Raw genomic sequence first — 15109 nt, forward strand, 5'->3', positions numbered from 1 at the left:
CATAAAACATGTCTAATCAACCAAAGATTTTTTAGCCCCCCTTAGGGGTCATGGACCCCCTGTTGAAGACCTATGCCTAGATCTTCAGTGCTTATTGATTTTCTGACATTACTTTTTACTGTACAATTGTGCAGTGACATTTAGTAGATGATTGTAGGTACCCATGTAGAATTAATTTATAATGATTTAGCAGAAAGGCGCATGAAAATAAAATAAATATCTGTAGCAAATAAACCAGGTAGGTTTGTAAGATGACAGCAGTTGTGTCACATTAAACACTGATTTATAGAGTAACCCTTCCTCTGCCAGACTCAAAAATGTGGTGCTGTGTACTTCCCTACGCAGAAAGTAGATTAGTTTATCTGGCCATCGTAATCAATGCTTTCTGACTAGTTACAGTAAGAACAGAGGAAAGACGTCCACTGTTTTCCGTGCAAAGTCGATAGCAAGAGCTTTATGTTGAATCTGATCTGAAATATCCATTTGTGATGTTCCCTAACACATTACGGACAGTGTGATGGTTTTGCACGGTAGATGTCTGTTATCAATGCAATCAATAACATCACATGACAAGGTTGCCAAGAGGTTTTGGCAGGACACCAGTGAAAAGCATTATTCCCATAACAACGGAGAAGAAAGGAGTCTTTGTGGAGTTGTCCTTACGAAATTGACAAGGCCCTTTACAGCCTTTGATACAGGCTCGCTGCCTCGCACAATGGAAGGCATATAAATTTGCAGATGTCGTCTGGAAAGCTCAAATGTCAACGCTTTTCACAACAGCACCAGGGCCCTGCAAAAGGAATAATTGATTGGCTCACCTTTTGTCTTGAGCCAAATATTCATCCAGGAGGACAAAAAGGGAGGCAAACGGAAAGATGAAAGAGCATCTTCAACGTCACAGCCAACCTGTGCTGACATTATGCAGCTTCTTTACAGTGTTTTAAAGGCCGCTTACTACTCATTTGAAGGGCAGGCAGGCTTCGGTTTCAGTCATCTGTCACTTCTCCAATGTCCAGCGAGACGTATCAACCAGCTTGAGCCAGTTCCCTCCAAACGTACTGCATGTTAATTATGGAGTCTTTGCAATTGGCTTGTGTCCTGCATGTACTGGTTGTGGTTATTTTGTTTCTTGGCCAGTGATAATTTTTGTCTATAGGCTGCTCAAAAATAGGATGAAGTAAGTTTTGTGCGTCTTTTTCTTCCTTAATATAGATACTTCTGTAGTAGTGTAACATGGATTGGGCAATTTAGATTAGATTAGCTCACAGGCCATTTCTTCTGATTACAACAGTAATTATCCCATAATTGACTGACAGTCATTGCATCCCCTGCGTTTTTTTTGGTTTGTCTATAGCTTTTTGTAGTTTATTTAGTTCATAAAGTGCATGTCTGTGTTTGCAAAAATGCCTCAGTTGGAGCAGCGTTGGAGCAGAAAACATACTTTATATTAACCGGTCCAAGTCTTGATCTGATCATTTTTCACATTACTTCACATAGGGCCTAAACATCAGGTGAAATGACGAGTTTCAGGAAGGGACAGAAACATGGCTGTAAAACAAGTGTTTGAAAAGATGAACAAAGCTGGAGTTGATGTGGAGTGCCAAAAACAAAGCTGAAAGAGAAGAAACAATGACTTTTTCCACGTTCACCAACCTTAACCTCCTGGGACCTGAAGTCCTCATATGGGGACATAATGTTTTAGGTTTGTAGCAGCTTCATTTAGACCTGTTATCCTCATAAGGAGACAATTTTGTCTCCCATGTACTGGTAGTGAAGGGTCAATACACTTGTTTGTTAACAAATTCACAAGTACACGCTTGAGGACGTTGGGATTTCATCACTTCCTATTCTGCTTTCGCATTTGTGATTTAAATTGTAAAATACAGTTAAATAATCCCTGTGTTCACATTATTTCAAAACTACTTCCAGTTCAAAGACGATTCTTATATTTTATACTTCTTAAGTCCTTCTAATCCCAAATACCTATAGACTTTAATGTTATGTTAAAGAAATTAAGACGCATTCCAACCACATTTGGGTTTTAGGAGGTTACTATCTTCTACTGTACACAAGAAGAGTGATATTTTTCCCCATACAGACAAAAACTCGAGTAAAATAGATGCTATTGAAACATGAATAAAACATCTACAGAATGTGACAATGTGACTGAGAGGTTTGAGGTCTGACTGTAGCAGTGAAGCAGTCATTATTTCCTCCCAGCATCTCTACATAAACCTCGAGGTCTGATAATAGGGAGTGGAACACACAGTCGCACAATCGACAGCCCTATTGTAAGTGAAATGACAGCGTGTCACCGCGGTCGTATTGTTTTTGGGCACGGGACCAACAGGTATCTGTTTTGTGAAAGGTACCCCGGCAGCAGACGCATTCAAAGTCCCCTCAGGTCGTACAGTACCTTTCTGTCTCTTCACTGCGTTCAATAGCCAGTGATTATTTATATTTGACTTGTATTGTTGCATTGTATTTCCCTCTTCTTTCTCTCTCTCTCTCTCCCTCGCTCTCCGAAGCTGTGCCATTAATTTCCAGCCTCTGCAATTTTCCTCTCCAATTGCAGAAAGGGGCAAAAGAAAAGAGAAAGAAAGACGACAAAGACAACACAGGACTCCTCTCTTCTCCCGGGCCCTGTTATTGTACAAAATAGCCAAGCAATAATTTTTTGTCATTGGTTTACTCCTAAAAGCCCATTTGACGTCGGTCCTGAAAAGAAAGCAATAAAGAAACCTTTTCAGAGGAGTTGAATGAGCGAGGGAAGGAGGAATGAATCCCTTTGGGACGTTGCGACCGGAGAGGCCTTTTTATTTTCTTTGCTCTGGTAATCAAATGGAGCTGAAATGAAAATGGAGTTTTCTATGAAAATAGGGGCCTTTGTTGGCTTTGGAAGGCTGGTAATTCATAAACAATAAGCCGGCTTCTTTTGTTTGGGTTATAATATATTCCTGCTGCTCTGAAAGAGGTCTCTCTCCACACACACACACACACACAGACACACACACCGACACACATTGAAGCCAGGGTAAAAGCCAAAGTGAGGCAGCAGGGGAAGAGAGAAAGACAGAATATAAAAGGAGGCAGAGAGGCAGGCTTTCCATTCATCCTCCCGGCTGAGAGATGGCAGGATGCTCAACTCCTCCGCTCTCCATCCTTCAGCCCTCTCTCTGTTCTCTTCCTCCTCTCTGTTGGCACCAACGCCCACGTTTCCGTCATTTGCTCTTTGACTTTTGCCTTCAAGTTGAATAGGATTGTCTGGGCCAGTCAACAGGTGTGACCGGATTACTTCTCTCTCAATGCTTTAAGAAAACATTCTGTTCGGAAGATTATTGATTATGTTGGATTTTCCATTTTTTTTCATGTGTTTTTTAAATCAAATGCTTAATGTTGGAGCCAAAGAAGATGAAGACCTATTTTGTGACATTGCGAGGATGTTACTTTTTCCACTTTGCAGAGAACTTGAAGAAAGCTACACCTCAGTGTGGAGAGTAATTTGCCTGCAGCCTTTATTCCAGGTAGAAACGGATGACATTAGTGGACTTTTTTCAGCGTATCTTCAGCGTACAAAAGGAATACGAGTAGTTTTTTACATGTGACTGAAGATAATGGGATAATAACATCATGTTTGTCCTCTGACTGGAAATCCACCTGGTTGAACGTGCACACACAACAATCATCAGGTGAAAGAAGCCCAAGAAAAACAGGTATAGGTTTCATTCTCATGTCGGTTTTTCAGTGTTCGCTCAGTTGAAAGAGATGCATATGTCGTTAGTTGTCGGGCCAGGAATTGTAAAAAACGTGGGCTGGAAAATGCAACCGGGATGTTTTTATTACAATCCTTTACATGGCAAACACAGTTTTGATTGGCTTAAGCATCTCTCTGCCAGTCCAAAAAGAGACATGAAAGTTGTTTGACTACTGAGAATAAAAGACGGTATAAAGTTAGTGATTTTAGGACCAGGAAAAATGTGTTCATGTAACCGTGACTATACTTAATTTAAGTTGACATCAAGCAGCCGTGGTTACCAATACATCAGAATTATCAACAAGCTGATCCTCTTAATCTGTAAGGGATGAGATGATTTAAGCTGCAAAAGGTGGAAAGACTCAATTAAAGGTTGCAATTAGTGATGATGAGGCAGTCGGCCATAGTAATGTGAACATACAAACTTTCATAGTTCATATTTTTCTTGATGGTCTCACATCACGCTCAACAATTACATTTATTTTTTCAGCATCATGACAATTGTCTGCTTGTGTACTTATTGTAACAGCCACACGCCTACAGCCTGTTTCTTATTCTAACCCCCCTTTAACGTACTTAAATGACTTGTGTTTCCAGTTTTCTAAATGTGCGCCTTCGGTCTTTAACAATCCCACAATTCGCAGTCTTTAAAAAGTGCAGTATGCTGGATATGCTAGCAATTTCAGGTTTGGCCTTGTGGTGGCGCTGTTGTCAAACAGTTACTGTGAATAAATGCACATAAGACGTCTTTAAGCAGTTTCCTTTGTGCAGCACAATTTGAAAGGACAGATAATAGTGAATTTAAAAAGCGAGAGCCAAATATAATGTCAAGTCTTTTACACACAACCTCCGTTTCATGAGGGAGTGGAGTTCAGCAGAGAGAGGTAAAGGATGAAGGACATGCTGGGACAGAGCTGCTTTTCCAAGACAGATTTTCAGTTCTAGAAACCTCTCTGATAATCTCAGCCTTAAGAGAAAAGAAATGGAAGCTCTAAAAGTTCCTGGACCCAGTGACTTTTCAGACTCGTCTCATCTTCTACTCCCACTTATCCTCACTAGGGCCGCGAGAGACAACCTGGACAGGTCACCAGTCTGTCTCAGGGCCAACGGAGACAAACAACCATTCACTCACGCACTCACATCTAGGGTCAATTTAGAGTCACCAATCAGCCGAACCAGCGTTTCTTTAGACGTGGGAGGAACCTGGAGAAAACCAACGCAGACACAGGGAGAACATGCAAACTCCACCCAGAAAGACTTTTCAGACTCTTTATGAATCACAAAATCTATTTTAGACTTGTTGTTGAAAATGAAGAAGTATCAGAAGTGATAAGATTACAACATGTGTGTAAATGACGTGCTAGCTAGTTTAAAAACTGTAGGAAACGACACCCATATTTAAAGCACAACATTATGACCACCCTCCTAATATTGTGTGTCCAAAACAGTTGTGATTCCTCAGAGAATAGACATGGGTCTCCTGAGGTTATTAGTTGGGGGTCTTTGGGTCCTATGGGTTGAGGGGAGGGGCAAGTATCTGTGGATCATCCCACAGATACTAGATCAGTTTAGCTTCTAGTGAATTTGGAGGCCAGGTCAACACCTTGTGCTGTTCTAAAGGTTTTTTTTAATTGTTCCTAAACCATTTTTGTGTATGTGTCTTTATATGCACTAGTGTCACTGCTATGGGGTGTGGGGGGGGCCTGGTCTGGTCTAGGTGGGTGCTACACGTCTAAGTCTAAGCATCCACTTCCTGGGGAAAAAAAGGAGGAGACAATAGTCTCTTATATCAGAAAAAAAACTATGTGATAACATTGTTGTATATTGTGACGATGATATGACTCCATTTAATGTTAAAGTTCACGGTTTCTATTTTAGTTTTGCTCTGTTAATGTAGTCAATAAACACTATATAAAGAAATTTAAAAGTTTTACTTAAACGAAACGCTTTTATTTTGGTAAAAAAAAAACAACCTGGATCTGACTTCAGAAACAAATCTGACAAATATCACCAGCTTAGTTGCAAAACATGAGTGTTGTGCATAAGATCCTGGTTATAGTTTGGTCTAAACATTGTTCTGACGCCTCTATGACTTTTATAGACAAATAGAACATCAGTAAGTAGAACTACTGTGTTTATTTCATTGACTTTGTGTCTGTAAGTAGAATTATCAATCATTTTATAATTTATCATAATTATAATTTGTTACTGAGGCACAAAACAGCAAGTTATCAGTCTAATTACAACAGTTAAACTGACTCCCACTAGCTGCCATTTACTCATCTCTCTTTTTTTTTTTCTTTCTTGGGAGAACTAGTCATCTTTTCTTAAGAAAAAAACCCACAACTGACAGTAGGGTGACAGTTTTAGATATGATTCGGACCTTTTTTGACCACTTCATATAGCTCCTTGTGGTTGCGTTGTAGCTGCCTGTGAAGATTAGTTACGTTCCCGGCATCGTACGTGCATTTCTAACACGTCGTCTCGTCTTTTTTTGAAGTATTACCAAATAGCAGACGTGCCATTCATCCTCCACATCCTCGCTTCCTTCCTCCATTGCGACGCGCTTGCGTACCGCACGTATACGCTCTTCACCTTAAATGCAGCTCCTCTTGTAGACCAGGAAACTGTGGCTTCACACCATCGGCCACACACACTGAAATGCATTGGTGATACATTTTTGATATGTTGTGCAGCGATACGTGATGGAGTGGGGGTTTTCTGCAGAGACATCAGTCTAAAATGGTCTTAAAGACCACAAGTGCACAGTAGATCTTATCTACGCTACTGTAATCCAGTTAGAGCTCATCATGGCGGCTGTGTGTTATCAGCGTGTGTGTTGTGTTTTTGTTTTGTATTTATAGTGACAGCTTTAAATACATTAGTGTTGAACTGGAGTCAAATGTCTTTTGTAGTGAATAGCGTAATGTTGCTTTATGTGTTTGAATGAATCACCTGTTGCTGAAGTGATACATGAATTTGCAGCCGTCTGTTTAAGTTAAAGTAATGACTTCTCATGTGTTGTGTTTTTAATGGTTTTAATCTGAATCTTCCTAAATCCCCCTCGAAGAGATTCATTAGGAACAAAATGGATAACTACTTTGTAACATAGTAGATGTGGTAAAGACCTAAAACACATGCATTTATTCATATTAAATAAACTGACTTGTGCCTCTGTTGCTCTAACATGGCAAAAAGTGTAATCGCTGGCTGAGCCACTAGATGGCACCACAGTCTAACAAACAGGAAGCCTTCTGTTTTCCTCTCGGTTTTTTCCCACATGAAAGACAACTGAATTTTTATTTATTTCACATAATTAGATATTGCGGTTGTTCATCTAATGTGTTTCCTTTAAAATTAGTTTAATTTCATTGGCATGTTTTAGTTGAATGGTCTGTTCCTTTGTAACGTAGCTTGTGACTGTATTTGTTTTTATTTCTAAAAAGAAATTCCTCAACTACTACTACTTTTTTTTGAGAAAAACATCATTATACTAATATTCATGAGGTCACTAGAGACTTTGGATATTAAACTTAGCTTTAAGCCTATTTAGCAATGTAGACATAATTATTTTGTGTATCTATGAAGAGTCCACAGCACTTCTACCAAAAATAAATGTTATTTATTATTATTTTTCCCTGTGTTTCGTATTAGTTTTACAGCTGATGATATTAAGACAAAAGAGGATGCAAATACATGGAAAAAACAGGCAAAAAAAAAAACTTTTGTCATTGATGTACATTTGTAATGTACTGTATTCAGTGCCCAATGCAGCTACAGCCAAATAGTAAATATAAGTTGAGACGTCTCTTAAAACCAGCAAAACCTTCTTTCCTTGTTACCTGTACAAAAAAAGCAGGAGGTTCAGGTCTAGTTTGGTTTGATTCAAATAACCCAGTGTCACAAATCTCCATGAAACTCACCAGGGTCCTGATTTCTTTAAGCCAGCGATGCGAAGTGTGGAAACCGTCCACTAGAGGGAACCTGACAACCACTATAAAACCTTCATTTAAACCTCAGACAAGTCAATAAAGCAGTGATGCGTCACCCCCCCTCCTCCAGTCACTTTTTGATCATGTACAGGGAAAAAAAAAAGTTTTGTTGGTGGAAGTTTGAACCATTTTATCATGCTGCTCAGTTCATGATGTAGTTTAAATTGAGGGAAACAACGCTCTCTTCTCACCTCTCAACACTCACACTTAAATAGTATAATTAAATTTTAATAATATTTTATTTATTTGAAACAGGAATTCCCCTAAAAACTTATTTTACAGTAGGACACAGAAAAATAAATGCAATATAGTCCAATCATGGTATAATTTAGACCTATAAAGAAATATATATAGTCCACAACCTTTTTGTGATCATATAACAGTGAAACCTTTTTTTTTTATCATATTATTTCCATTTCATTAACTAAAGCACACAGATACACTCCATAAATTCAAAAATAGCTATCACAACAGAGCACACTGGATGTTTTTTTTTTTTGTTCCCCCCCCAGAGGCAGAGAGATTAAAATATGAATAGGCAGGTAGGAAATATCACTTCCTCTCACTATGTGCACATTATGCCGTTTCTTGGGCTGCTATTTAAACTAACTGTACCATAATGGCCAAACGAGCTCGAGTGGAATAAAGACTGCCATTATGTGAGCTCGGAGTCTCGACCTGTTGATGCGCCATTAGCTTCAGTTCTCAAATGTGACCAGATTGTTCGACTGTGCTGTTGGCTGCTCGCGGAGGCCGGGGTTAACTGGGTGTAAAGACTGGAGCACAGAAATAACATTGTTGCTCAAAAGTCTGAGCTGTGTGTAACGAAAGCTCTACAGCTGTATTTTTTAATAACCTTTTTGAAGCCGTTATATTTTACACATATAGTCTGTGTTATATATTATATTAATTTATCATAATAATAACAAAATTCAACTAAATTAAAAATTTTTTTACTCTTGACTAAAAATCTTCTATAATTATTAGTGCTTCAGAATCATTTGCACAGTTTCTGTTTGTATCTAGATGAATCAGTTTTAATGTTTCATACAAACTTAAACCATAATTCAGAGCCTGCAATAACTGAACGTTTGCATGCGTTTGTGGTGAGACTGTGAACCTCCTTGTTGTTTAATTATTTCTCCAGAATACCTGAAGTTTCAACTCCACTTGAAATAGCTGAGAAATTGCCGTTGTTTGTTTTGCTGACGATGTAGCCCTTGATTTTTTTAATATGTTGGGCTGGTTGTTGAGTCTTAATGTGTTCGGTCGATGGGGCTGGTGACTAATGGAGAGTTAAAGACACTTCTTTGACATATTCTCTTGTTGTTCAATGTTCATTTATATAATGAAGTTTGGCTTCTCCTCTTTTTTTCCCCCCCCTCCACTTAATTTGCATTTTCATTTATTTAATAATTTCCATTTGCTTTTTAGGATAATTTTCTTTTTCCAAAAAAGGGGCATGTTTTTTGTATTTTTTATTTTTTAAACAATATCATCAACACATTTAAATTGAGGTGGTGTGTAAGTCCTGTCAACATCCAGTTTCTTTTTTGGTTTCAAATTGCTATTTCACTAAAAGAGGTAAAAGCAAAGGCAAAATAAAAGGCTTTCCCGTAGACTTCAATAAAACAGTCTGCCACCAACAAAACTGCACTGAAATTGTTTTTAAAGCTGCAAATATAAGTGGCGTAGAGCATCAGGAAGCGTTTTCCGGAAAAAAAAAAAAAAGCAGGTAGCAGTGGGATACGAGAGCCTTCCCGTGGACTGAATTGCCTCAAAGTGCCAGGCTGCTATCAAACCGTGCTAATGTGATGGATATCCGGCATTCTGCATTCATTCTCCACGCAGTAAACACGGGAGCTGACAAACAGATCCCGGCGAGAGGGGCCTCCAGCGCAGAGCAGCCGCTCAGACGCTCTCTGCCTCTAATGCATCGACAAATATAGCCCGGGTTCAAGTACATTTTGTGTAAAACGCAACACAAACAGACTCGCTTTTCCTCAGCCTAATTTTTTGCAATTTCTTAAGAGAAGGCGGCTCCTTGACTTTTTTTTTTTCTCTTTCCGTAATTTCCGTTATTCATATAAATGTGGTGTTTATGTTGTATTGTCTTGAAGAAAAAGTTGCGTGAAAGCTGCAGATGTGGTGGCGATGGCTTCATGGGTGTGTATTTCCAAACAGTTTAAAATGAAGTCAATGGAAGGATTAGAACTGAGTCTTCTGTGAGTGTTTAGTGTGTTAATATCGCTGCTTTATGAAGCTGAACAATAGGCTTACACAACACTAATTAAAACGAGTGTAGCCGAAAACCAAAAAATTCTGATTTGTGTAGCTGAGGGTGTAGACGAGTCTAAAAATGTTTCTCATAATGCAGTTCAACAGCCTCTTTTATAGGCTTCTCTTCACTAATAAACAGCGACGTCTTTCAAATTCGAGTATTTGACAGATAGTTTTAAACATAGTAGGTCTTCAAAAGGGGGTCACTGCACCTGGGTCGCAAAATTTTTGGTTGATTAGACATTTTTTATACACGTATGTATTTTTTTTTTTAATTTTCCCCCACAAACAACAGTACGACAGTTGCACAAAAATGAATATTTGAACCTGTGCATTATTTGAATAGCTTATTATTTAATGCAAAATGATAATAGTGATGCGTATTTATAAATATCACTAGTTTAATATATATTCTTAAAAAGGTAGTTTTTACTGTAAAACAAAGAACTCGGGATCAAATTCGACGAGCCACCTTGTTGACAGGCATCAGTGAATCTGTTAAGTAAGCGTTGCCCAAGATATCAAGTCGGACTAAATGCACCGAGCAATTACATTGATTTTAGAGGAGCTATGTCGTTTGCATTAGCAGAGGAAAGTGGACTGCCATTTTCCACGTTGTTAAGAACTGAGGTCTCTTCAGGATCTGTAATGGACAGAATACCAATCACCCGTGTTGTGAGGAGGCAACTCCTTTTGACCAGCATCACGCTCTTACACCGTTAGAAAATCTAATTTAATATGTTTCTAATTACACGAACAAGTGTACTACTTTTAGTTCGCCTCGCTCTGTAGATGGCTTGTTTGGTTTTAGCTTTTGTATCAGTCTGCTTTATAATAATATGCTAATAATACTGCAAAGGTGATACTGGTTACATGTGCGTAATAATCAGTTTGAAAAGAGCTGATATTGGTTATATATAATAAAATAAAATAATGTTTATGTGAAGTAAAACACGGCTAGATCTCCCTCTGACACACACACACCTAAAGGAGAGTGCCACTACCTAAATCAAATGTCATTCTTGGGGCATAGTCGATTTCAATCTCCATTTTCAGCCTTTTCCAAAATCTATAAATGCAGCTCTTAACACGGGGCTGAGAGCTGAGCGGACCGAGGGTTAAAGGGAGCCCAGGGCTCCGTCAGATTTGGGTTAACTGCCGTGTCATGGCGGCTTTTGTCCTCTGAGCTGAACTACAATAATGGCGCGTGGAAGACCGCAAAGCCCGAAGTCACCTGGAGGGTTGCCGGTCTGAGTCTACTCAGTGAAAAGGCCAAGTGCCGCTGCTTCGGTCTCCGCCGCGGTTCTTTTCCAGCGCTTTAAATAGAGTCGTACGCGTCTCGTCACTCAGTAAAGACAAACATGTCGTCGTATACGTTGCCGCCGACGATCAAAATGCATCCGGGCCATATAGCTGGCAATAACCACGCCAGAAATGCCTCTTCAGCCACGTATCATGGCTGTCTCACAACAAGCCTCGCCTCAAAATAATTTCTTAATCCATTAATTGGCGTGGAGCAGCATTCGGGGCAGGGCTTTTTGTTCAGTATGTTTTTCAGAGATGCATACTAATCATATAAAGTGATCCTTTGTACTCAGGTTGACAGCAACAGCGAGGGCTTTTAGACACACACACACACACACACACACAGTGAGTGAGGCATGTGTCTGGGAGCGCCGACGGCAGAACGAGTGTATTATTTTCCCTGAAGAGTGTTATTTTCCTGTCAAGGCTTGATGGCAACGTGCCAACAGATGTGACAGGGAGCGATCATCCCTCCTTCATACAGTACAGAGAGAGAGGGAGAGAGGAAGGATGGATGAGGACGGAGAGAGGAAGACAGACACACTGGTAGCTGGGTTTCCATCCAGGCCCTTTTTTATGCAAATTGTGATCTATTGAATTTGAAAAGAAGCATGGCAGTGGCTAATTCTAATGAAATTTCCTCACAAAAAAAAAAAAAAAAGTTTGCCGCTCGAGGCCGGTAGGCTGGTTGGAGATTTTGTGATTGAAACCAATTCGTCGTATACAGGCTGATGCTGTGCGCCGATCTCCCAACAGTCACGGTGTGTGCGTTGGGTCTTTGATTGTCGATTTAACCAATAATTTATTGAATCTCTGGAAACATTTTTGTCTGGATTTTGCTCAGTGCAAGTGCACATTCATTCATTATTGAGTCTTTAAGAGCGTTTGAATTGTTGCGTTTGGATTCATCTGGTGGGAAACATTAAAAAAAAAAAAAAAGCTATCTACATGCAAACTTGCAGAGATAGCAGAAGCTTTCTTCTTTTTTTGAGGGACTTTCTCTTGCTGCCGTACTTTAGAACTGGTTGCTCCCATTTATGAATCTTAATGATGAATCACTTTAACTTGGTTATGTGACAGGAAAACAGATGCTTGAAGCCTGCTTTTCCATCTTCAGCTAACCAGTGCTCATGGGTAACATAGTTCAACAACAAAATAAACTGACTTGGCTTAATGGTGCGTTCCATTTGTACTCAGAAGTCGGAATTTAGAAGTTCTGAGTTGGAATTTCCAACTGGATTCGGACTCTCGACTCTGAAAGTCGTAGAATCTTCACTATCCCCGAGATGAGTTACCAAGATGGCCGCCCCGTGTGTAAACGGTAACAGAGGGACGTTTGAACGTGACGTCACCGCCAAGCGAAGTCTCCATGGTTACCGCTATCGGGTGGCAAAAATTGACAGTTGATCGTGGAGATTAGCAGCATTAGTTTGCTAATGCTGCAGCCTTAATAGCATCTAAACTGTAAAATTAATTTAAAAAATGCGAAGATCAACAGATTTGAAAAGCTTACAGAGAAAAGAGAAGAGAAGTGAATGGATCAGAAGAAACGACTGGAACCCAGGCTCAGAAACCTGGTGTTGTGGTTCACATTTAGTGTCAGCTAATATTAATTTGTTGTAATTTTTGATGAAGCCAAACCTTAAGTCACTTCTTAAGTTAAATTTTGGAGGACTGTCACATAAGTTTGTGGATGTTGTTGTTTTGGGGCAGCCGACAGTAACTATTTCAGTTCCAACATTAAATAACAATAAAAGGAATATTTGTGATCACTCCTCGTCATCCTTTTAACGCCACAGTGTTGTATGGCTAACTTTACTTCTCAGTAAAGCTCTTAGCGTTAGCATCTTTTGTTTAGCTACATTTATCATAACTGAAATAAACTAAAACTAACTGAAACAGAGGCTAAACCACTTTTCCAAATCCACACTAGTTCGTATGGATCATTGTTGAGTCCAATTGTCCTTAATTTGATCTGATAATCCTTTTTTTTTCCTTGTCTCTGGATTTACCGATACCTTTCACCATGTTTTTGCCACTCAGGGGGCGTGGCCCCGAGCGGTGGTGACGTCAACGCAAACCCTCTATTAGAAGTTCCTGTAATATTCCGTTTATTAGGACTTCTGATTGAATATTGTTGCACTAAATCAGTCGTACAGACAGTATTTTTCCACACACATATGCTGAAATGCTGTTAAGTTTTCCATGTGTTATATGGGAACTACAAGCCCATGTTGCGCTAACAACGGCTAAAAACAGTAGCCTGGTAAACAGAGCCAACCACCATCCTGGCAAACTGTGATTATTATGAGTATTTGAATATTTTTATAAATTTCTGCCACGTGTGGTCTTGTAAATTTCATCACTGTAAATAATTCTAGTCAAAAAGTCGATTTACAATTTGTGTAGCTTAAATAGCCTAAATTTAGCTTAGCATTATAGCAATAACATCAAGAAGTTTTTGTAAACTTTCATTTAAAGTTATATGCGGGCGAGGCGAGTGCTTTCACGGACGCTCTTTTATGAGAAGCCAACTGTTGCGTGAACGAGCGCTGCCGTTCAGAGCCGCCTGATAAATAAACAGCTGCAGCAGATCAGATCGTTGTGGGTCTGCACTGCGCTGTTGTGCCTCGTCATCTGGTAAAGTTTGTAACCAAACCGACTCCGTCCATCATCTCTCCCGCTTTCCGCGCTCCTCAACGTCTCTCTCTTTGCTCTTTTACCCTCTTCATTCGCTTCTCCTCCGACGAAAAAAACAAAGAAAGGCAAAACAAAGCGGGAGAAAACAAAGGGAAAGAAAAAGGAACGTGTCATTATTGGTTTTGTTTCTACAGCGGCACAATACCCTGACCACCCTCATCAAATGATAGAGATTGCATGCATGCAGGCGAGCGCAAGGGAGCGATACAGCCCCCGTGTGACGAAAGGCAGTTTAATTTAGATAATTATCTCGCAAATTAACCACAAACTCCTTCCCTGTTAATTACCTGTCTTGGGAAGCGGTGCAGGAAAACAAAAAGCAAAACCAGGGAGGTCTTTGTTCGCGTCTTCTTGTTGGACGCGGGGAGGGCGGGGGGGGGGGGACCATAAATCGGTGACGCCGCTGCTGAAAGGCCAGATAACCCTTTGAAGGAACAACCTCTAAAGCATTTGATAGGCTAATGGGGAATACTGTTAGCATCCCGGTTTGTAATTGGACGTCATAAATCTGGGCCGGGTGATGGGGGAACAAAAGCCGGGTTTTGTGCGGGTGTCGAGGCCACGGCGCGACTTGTAAATCGTTCCCCCCGCTGAATGCCGCTATCTGACGGTCCACATACGGCTACAACAGGAAATGCAGGATGAGTGGATCTCCCACATTGATCCTCTCGGAGTCCGTGGAGTATTTATGCGTGCCATATATATATGTGTGTGTGTCTGTGTGTGTGTGTGTGTATCTGGCCCAGCAGTGCTAATAAAAAGACCCTTTCTTATCTTGGTGTCTGCTGAAGGTGATTCTGTCAGCTGCTATTAACCTCGCCTTTATAATGACAGCTCGCCTGATTAGTTTCAACACTTAAAGCCCTGACATTTTCAATTTCACTCGCTTATTTTTCTCCTTCGGGTCTTTGTGACAGTGTGAAATACATTTCGTACGTCTTTATCTTCTCTACTAATGACTTATTAGCATTCCTCATTTCAAAAACTACAAAAAAAACATTAAAGCTTTGTTGTTTCTACCTTTTTTTGTCACTTTTCACATGTAAACAACATGCTTAGAAGAAGAGGAAAAGGTACA

At 39.9% G+C, this 15109-nt stretch overlaps 1 long non-coding RNA gene across 1 annotated transcript in view; it reads left to right on the forward strand.

The window, feature by feature from the left end:
- LOC125000720 overlaps positions 1-15109 on the forward strand; it is a 53167-nt gene that overhangs the window by 1267 nt on the left and 36791 nt on the right. The window lies entirely within an intron of this gene.

Source organism: Mugil cephalus, chromosome 23 (assembly GCF_022458985.1).
Source record: "Mugil cephalus isolate CIBA_MC_2020 chromosome 23, CIBA_Mcephalus_1.1, whole genome shotgun sequence".
Taxonomy (NCBI): Eukaryota; Metazoa; Chordata; class Actinopteri; order Mugiliformes; family Mugilidae; genus Mugil; species Mugil cephalus.